General features: G+C 36.6%; 1 protein-coding gene across 1 annotated transcript in view; it reads right to left on the bottom strand.

The window, feature by feature from the left end:
- HERC1 (HECT and RLD domain containing E3 ubiquitin protein ligase family member 1) overlaps positions 1-4,838 on the bottom strand; it is a 172,472-nt gene extending 167,634 nt beyond the window's left edge. Inside the window, exons 1-2 of the mRNA XM_015568536.1 lie at positions 4,829-4,838; positions 52-56 (exon numbers count right to left, since the gene is read on the bottom strand). The gene's annotated coding sequence lies outside the window, so the exon portion shown is untranslated. The remainder of the gene's footprint in view (positions 1-51; positions 57-4,828) is intronic.
- Between the last annotated feature and the right edge of the window lie 3,143 nt (positions 4,839-7,981).

Here is a 7,981-nt window from a genome sequence, read left to right as displayed (position 1 = left end):
TGTAATACATTAAACAATAAAATAAAATTTTTAGAAAAGTAACCTTTTCACCTCTTCTAAAGAAAGGAAGGGGAAATCAAAGGATTGTACCCTAGTACATTCATTAATGAACTAAGTAAGGTCAGTCCTATTTGCACATTTTTTTAAAAGTCTTCTGTAGCTATACAGAGTGAGGCAAAAGTAAGTTTACAGTTGTGAGTACACAAAACACAGAGTTTATTCTTGTATTATTATTTATTAATCATTGTATTATTTTCCAAATGAACAACTATAAACCTACTTTTGCCCTACCGTGTATATTAATTTTAACAAAGGAATGCATATTTATTTCTATCAGGAACTTGACAAGAATGTGCAATATTTGGATCCACAATAGGAAGGTCTATTAGATAGAAAGCCCAGTGCTCTAAATGACTCAGAACCCAGAATAAGACAAGGATATATAAGCAGTTACAACACAATATGATAACATTACATAACAAAGTTACCCAACAGGAGCTATGGATAATACTAAGGGAATAATGAGGACAGACAGAGTGATCAAGACACAAGAGACACCCCAAAAGTTGAGTTGAGACTTAAAATAACAGAGCAATAATGTACTGGGCTTGTGAGGTGAATTTTAAGGATATTTAGAAGGTACAAGACTAGGCCCAATCAACATTTTTACCTTACAGTTTTAATCTTTTACAATGTAGTTTTAATCAAGAAATAAGGTATGCTTAAACTAAAAAATATCCTATTCTTTGCAGCCTTGTTTGGAATAGCAAAAAGAAAAATAAGGTAAAAAACAAAAAGGGGAAAGAATCTAAAGTCCACCAATAAGAAACTGGTTAAGTAAATTATAAATATACACTGAGATTCAAGGCAATCATTAAAATGAATGAGGAATATCTGTAATTATCTGGAATGTATTGAATTTGAATAATAACCATGATATTGATATATTAAGTTAATCAATTCTTGGTCTTTTGGCTAAGATCAGATGCAGTGTGAATGAATCAAAATAATAGCTTTTTTTTTTGTCAGATGGCAAAGAATATATTTTTTGGTGTGCTGCAGAATTTTAGTAATTAGTTTGTGTGTGCCAAGAGGTGAACAGGGTTGAAAATCGCTGTTCTAAGTCCTATGGGCCTATGGTACTTCTGGAATTTATCAGCAGCAGCCTTATTGCAGAAGCACTCCAGCTCACTGAGCTCCAAACAGGACTAGTTTTATCTTGTATACAAACACCCTTTCCTGCCTTCCTACTCTGAAGTAAAGAGTCAAACCAACAGATGGCAGACCACAAGAGAAAGGGTGGTGATAAGGAGGCGATTGCAAAAGAGCACCATGGCAAAAGAAAATAAGACAGAACTGAGATAATAAGAATACAAAATATTCAGCAATTCCTTAGATTTTTGCAAAATAAAGTCGCATATACTATAAAGTGAAGTTATTCTATGAATTTGCATCTGACTTCATTCCCTCATACAAGGTACCTTTAAGAATTTTGAAAGTCCCGCTTAACACCTCAGACCAATTTAAATGAACCAAAGCAATTCAAACTACTCCAAAATGAACAAAGGAAACAGGAAATACTGTAAACTTTTATTAACATTTCACTAAGGCTATATGTTACATCAGCCGTTTCAGAAGCTACCAAATTTTCGTTTTTTGACCTCATAAAAGTAAAGCTCCCCACCTCTATGCTAATCCACAAGATCACTTCAGCCTAACTAGTAGGTTTTAATTAAAATACTGGTTTAAAAAAGATTACAATGTTGCTATTAAAATTATAATTTTAAACTAAATTATACATATTTCTTTAAAATGTCCAGGCTTTCGGTTTAACAAACATTAAAAACATGCTAATTATAACAAGCCATACTTGCCCATTCATTATGCCAAGTATCTTCTACTTTCAAATTAAGCAACTTTCCAATCACTTACTTAAGAAATTAAGCCCATAACACCATACAATGCAGATGTCTACAACTCACATTCTGGCAGTTTTGCCAAGGAATAGCAACTTTCTTTATGTATAGAATCTTCATAAAAGAGGGTCTGGCAACTCAGGTTATTCAAGGGCTCTTTCTTTAGGCAGCTACTTCTCTCCTCTGTGTAAGCTTGTCAAATGGTATAATATCTACCCTGCCTATTTCACAGAGGTATTATAAGATCAACTGAGAAAATGTTTACCAAAGTACTTTGTAAATTGAAAGGCAATATACAAATGTAAGTCATTATTTCACAACTTGTTTGCACTTTAGACAGGTGGCAGACTAAACTTGCTCCTTAATACCATTGGGTTTCAAGGTCTACCAAGAAAAACTTCCTATTTCAGAGCATAAAGATTCACTAATATTTATTTTTCTATAGAAAAGTCCAATATTTATACCAATTATTGTTCCCTTCTAACATCTATTGCCCCTCTTTGGAAGAACAGAACTAGAAACATTCTTTTAGAAGTCAAAGAAACATGCAGCACCTAAAATTCTAATTGTAATTGTGAGTTTCTGAACACCTATATCCTACCCATATGACATTACTTGGCTAGAATTTTAGATCAGCTAAAACAATTGAACTGAGGCTGGCCATTTCCATATTCTGCCCCCCACAATTTCCACCAACACGCCCCTTGTTTCTGAATTCTAATCCAGGCTTCACCACTTACTAGTTGTGTGATCTTGGGCAAGTTACTTAACCTCTCTTGTGCTTTAATTTCCTTATCTGCAAAATAAATTAGCTAAACGTGGTTTAAATAATAGACAGTTCAACCAGATTTAAACATAGTTCAAATGAAAGTGCTTAAAACAGTGACTGGTGCACAGTAAATGCTCAACAAGTATTACCCATTATTATTCCTTTATGTGAGCATCTGTCTATTCCGCCATACCACTTTCACTAAATTACAGAAACCTCTCCATCATTCTCCATAATCCCTTCTTTTCAAAGAAATGAGCAATTTTGAGGAAGCAGAAACTATAACCATATAGTTGACAAAATTTCATTATACTATATATAACTGGATACTTGGTTGTATAAGTTCAATGGTAACCTTACATAAAAGATACTAGCTTCTAAATGGTTTTCAATTATAGTAACACAAATAATATAATCTTCCTACTTCTAGATTAGGTTATCCTATATTTCTAATACAACAAAGCTGCTTCCTTGAATTGTATCATATAAAATTGCTCATGGCCAAACAGTTTTATGGCATAGTGACTAATAGGAAACATCTTAAAAACATGGTAAAACTTTAAAGGCTCCTATAAATGCTCCTCTATTAAGTTTTTTTTTAAGAGCTTGGAAAACAATGCATTCCCTCTCCCCACCCCCCAAAATCAAAATCAACAGAGACTTTAAATCAAGAGTTTAGAGGAAAATATTCCCTTGACAAAGCAAGAGAAAATATTACTATTACATCAACATCACTACCATTATAATTAGACAATAAACAAGGAGTATCTTAAACTCTGCAATAAGCACAAGAGCTAAACTCCAAGTTTATTTTTTACATATCACGTAACACATCCTATGCATAATTAAGTGTTCTTGATAATGTTATAAATTCTAAAACTTAACATTTCACACGTGAGTACCCAAAGTACTGTTGGGTTGTTTAACTGACTTAATAGTTTTCCTCTGGCTTAAAACCTTAAAAAAGTAGAGATAATTTTATTCCACAGACAACTTCCTAGAGCTGCATCTGGCTTACTATGAGCCAGGATCTTTCTAGGCACTGGAATGAACAAGACATGTAAGGTTTCTGCTTTCGTGGAGTTTACATTCTAGTGAGGAAGACAAATAATAAATAAGTAGACAAATAAGTCACTAAATTTCAGGACACATAAATACCATAAAAAATAAAGGAAGAGAGACAAGAAGGATAGATAGATGACCACTGCTTTCTATAGTGTGATCGTTGAAGATCTCTCTAAAGAGGTGGATTCGGAGAACCCCTCTGAATGATGTAAGGAAGCAAGCAGTGCAAAAAACTGAGAGAAGAACACTCCAAACAGAGTGAAAACAAATATTAAGCCCTGGGAATGCACCTAGCAAGATAAAAAAAATATAGGGAAGTTCAGTGTAGCAGAAGTGTAGTGAATAGAGAAAGGTAGGCAGGAACTAACTATATCATGTAGAAACTTGTAGTCCATGGCTAGGAATTTGGCCATTTTAATTGTAAGAGGAAGTCATTGTAAAATATTAAATACAAGAGTGATCTATCTGATTGATTAAAAAGATCATCCTAGCTATGAAGTGCATAAGACTATGGGAGGTGAAGCAAGAAAGAAGGGAAACCAGTTAAGAGAATATCGTAATTATCTAAACCAGCGATGGCGAACCTATGACACACGTGTCAGAGGTGACACACAAACTCATTTTTTGGTTGATTTTTCTTTGTTAAATGGCATTCAAATATATAAAATAAATATAAAAATATAAATCTTTGTTTTACTATGGTTGCAAATATCATAAAATTTCTATATGTGACATGGCACCAGAGTTAAGTTAGGGTTTTTCAAAATGCTGACAGGCCGAGCTCAAAAGGTTCGCCATCACTGCTCTAAACAGATGAGGAGGTGGTTTAGGCCAGAATATTAAGGTAGAGATAATGATATGTGAACAGATTAAAAATATATTCAAGAGATAGAGCCAAGAGGATTTTCTGATGAGCTGGTTATAGGGTACAAAGAGAAGAATTACAGATGATATATAGGCTTTTGGCCTGAGTGGCTAGTTAAATGGTCCTGCCTTTTACTAAGAATAGTTTCATAGGAAATGATGATGGTAGGAATCACACCTTCTGTGTTGTGCAAGTTCAGTTTGAGATGCCTACCAGAGAGACAAGTGAGATGTGAAGTAGACAGATGAACTATGACACTGGACCTAGGTCTTCAGGTCTAGGCTGAAGATATACAGATGGTTTTTAAAGACAAAGAAATGGGTAAACGTAGATTGGAAAGACTTTTTTATTTAATCTTCACACCAGCCCTAGAGGAAGCAACTATCATTAATCCCATTTTATAGATCAGGAAACTGAAGCTAAGAGATTATGACTTGTCCAATATCGCTCTGCTAGAGGTAGGAAGAAAAAAAAACCAGATCTGACTACAGTGGCCATGACCTTTCTGAACTGGTATTCATCATCGGAACTACAGAACTTCATGTGAATACTGGAGTGAACCTTTTCTCAATTCTCCCAAGGATGGTACATAACTAGTCCCATCCTAGATGCTCTAGAGCAGTGGTTCTCAACCTTCCTAATGCCGCAGTTGTTCATGTTGTGGTGACCCCCAATTTCATTGTTACAAATTGAACATAATTAAAGCATAGTGATTAATCACAAAAACAATATGTAATTATATATGTGTTTTCCGATGGTCTTAGGCGACCCCTGTGAAAGGGTCGTTCAACCCCCAAAGGGGTCGCAACCCACAGGTTGAGAACCGCTGCTCTAGAGAGGTCAATTTTTGACATACAATGAGTGTCCAAATAAACATTAGGGTTTAGTATTCTCATAGAATGCCAATTGAGAAAGCCTGTCCTACACTATTATGTCTATTATTATTATTCCATTACTATGATGACAAAGTTGACTATGACTAGGAATCATTTAAAATGAGAAAAAGAGAGAAGGCAGGGGAGGGTGAAGGGGGGAAGAAATAAACCAATGAACTCATATGCATATATGCATAACCCATAGACACAGACAATAGAGTAGTGAAGGCTTGGGGGGAAGGGAGGAGAGAGGACAATGGGGGGTGGGGAGAAGGGACATATGTAATACTTTCAACAATAAAGATTTATATTAAAAATAAATACATACTTACATACATACAATAAAATGAGAAAGAGCCCAGCCGGCATGATTCAGTGGCTGAGCAATGACCTATGAACCAGGAGGTCACAGTTCAATTCCTGGTGGGCTGAGGCTGTGGGCTCAATTTTCAGTGGGGGGGCAATGCAGGAGACAGCCAATCAATGATTCTCTCTCATCATTGATGTTTCTCTCTCTTCCTCTCCCTTCCTCTCTGAAATCAATCCTATATAATAAAAGCCTAATATGCTAAGTCTCCGACTGTTCATTCAACCATTTGACCAGTCACTATGACATGCACTAACCACCAGGGGGCAGACACTGACTAGTACGTTAGCTTGCTGCTGGGGCCCAGCCGATCGAGACTGGGCAAAACGGGCTGGACACACCCTGGAGCCCTCCCATGGCCCTTTCCCAGCTGGCCAACCTCCCAGGGTCCTTCCCCAGCCAGCCGGCCCCAATCAACCCCAATCGCTAGGTGAGATGGCCCGAATCAGGACTGGGCTAGATGGGCCAGACACACCTTGAATGAATCCGTGTACCAGGCTGGTTTCAGCCTGATCCCCACAGGCCAGGCCAAGGGACCCCGCCGGTGCACAAATTTGTGCACTGCGCCTCTGGTAAGAATATATTTTTAAAAAATAAAATAAGAAAGATTGATAGACAAAATAACCATCCTGTGATGTTTCATAGCCTTCTCTTTGTAACCAGTAAACCAAGTATTATTTGGGTTTTTATAGCACCAAAGATGATTTCAGTTTAATTAAGACTACACCAGACCTCTGTTGGATCCACTCACAATCAACATTCAGCATCTGTTTTCCTCAGAACATCAATTCATCAGAAAACCAGAATGTCAAGTTCTCCAATGCAAGAATCTGTTTTTTCATTAATGTGTTCCAAGCACCTAAACAGTGCCCTTTCTCAGAAAGAACCTAAATTTCCAGCCTCCCTGGATAGAGCTTGTTACCTTATAAGGATGTTTTTCATGTTATTTTAGTTATTGGCACCACTAAAATGTATGCATCCTAATTCAGAACTTTAAACTCTCCATTTAATCTTCCTAAAATTGGCCTTCTTTCTTATGGAAACATAAAAGGTTCTAGATATGGCCATTAATGGTCAAAATAATTCCCATACCATGGTGTCAATATATCTTGTGTATACTGTTCAAAATAACTAGCATACAGTGTGAACCAATAACTACTATATCATACATACTCTAAAGAAAAAAATATTCTCCTTACAATTTCAGTTATCCTGTTAAACTCCTTAAGTATTCTTTCTGAGCATGGATATTATGAATCAATGCAGCACCTCCATTAAATGCAAAAGGTTTCAAATGAACAATTCTGGCTAGACCAGAAATTGCATTCCAATCGATTTCATCTGCACATAATAACCTACATGTATCAGTGCAGTATTAGTGGACAACGAATTTCATTTTTGAGCTATAAGGACCTGCCAACCACAGGCATTAAGTCCTTCCCACAATGGGTCACTGAAAAGACTACAGAGAATTTTTTTAAATCAGTTACCTCTGGTAAAACATATTGTAGAGAAGACAAGTGCTCTCATACATTACTTGTAGATATGCAAATTAGTACAATACTTCTGGAGAAAAACTTGGCAATACCTAACAAAACTACATATGCACTTAACTTTTGACGCAGCAATCCCACTGATATGAATCTATTTTGAAGGTACAACTCTAACAATACAAAAATACATTTGCACGGGTCATTTATTGCAACATCTATAATCTATAATAATAAAAGGTAATATGCTAATTAGATCGGACATCTTCCAGATGTCATTCCAGACATCCTTCCTGACAAAGCCAGGGCCAGAGAGAGCCGGCCCAGGTCCCAGGTGCCTGCCGGCGGCCGGAGGAGGGAAGGAGCCCGGGTCTCAGGTGCTGCCAGCAGCCGGAGGAGGGAAGCCCGAGTCCCAGGTGCTAGAGGAAAGCCTGTGCAGACAGCCAGGAGAAGGAAGGCCTACTCCTGCACAAATTTTTGTGCATCGGGCCTCTAGTTGCTTATAATTGCAAGACACAGGAAAAAGAACATAAATGCCCTTAAGTGGAAGAATAGTTAAATTAGGATACATCCTCACAGTAGAGTAGGATAAGAAAATAAGTGAATAATTACTTTTTAAATCTCTCTTCAAAAG

The sequence above is a fragment of the Myotis davidii genome, unplaced genomic scaffold (genome assembly GCF_000327345.1).
Source record: "Myotis davidii unplaced genomic scaffold, ASM32734v1 scaffold461, whole genome shotgun sequence".
NCBI classification, from domain to species: domain Eukaryota; kingdom Metazoa; phylum Chordata; class Mammalia; order Chiroptera; family Vespertilionidae; genus Myotis; species Myotis davidii.
Note: the sequence above shows the minus strand (reverse complement) of the source record. Positions and strands in the feature narration are given on the sequence as shown.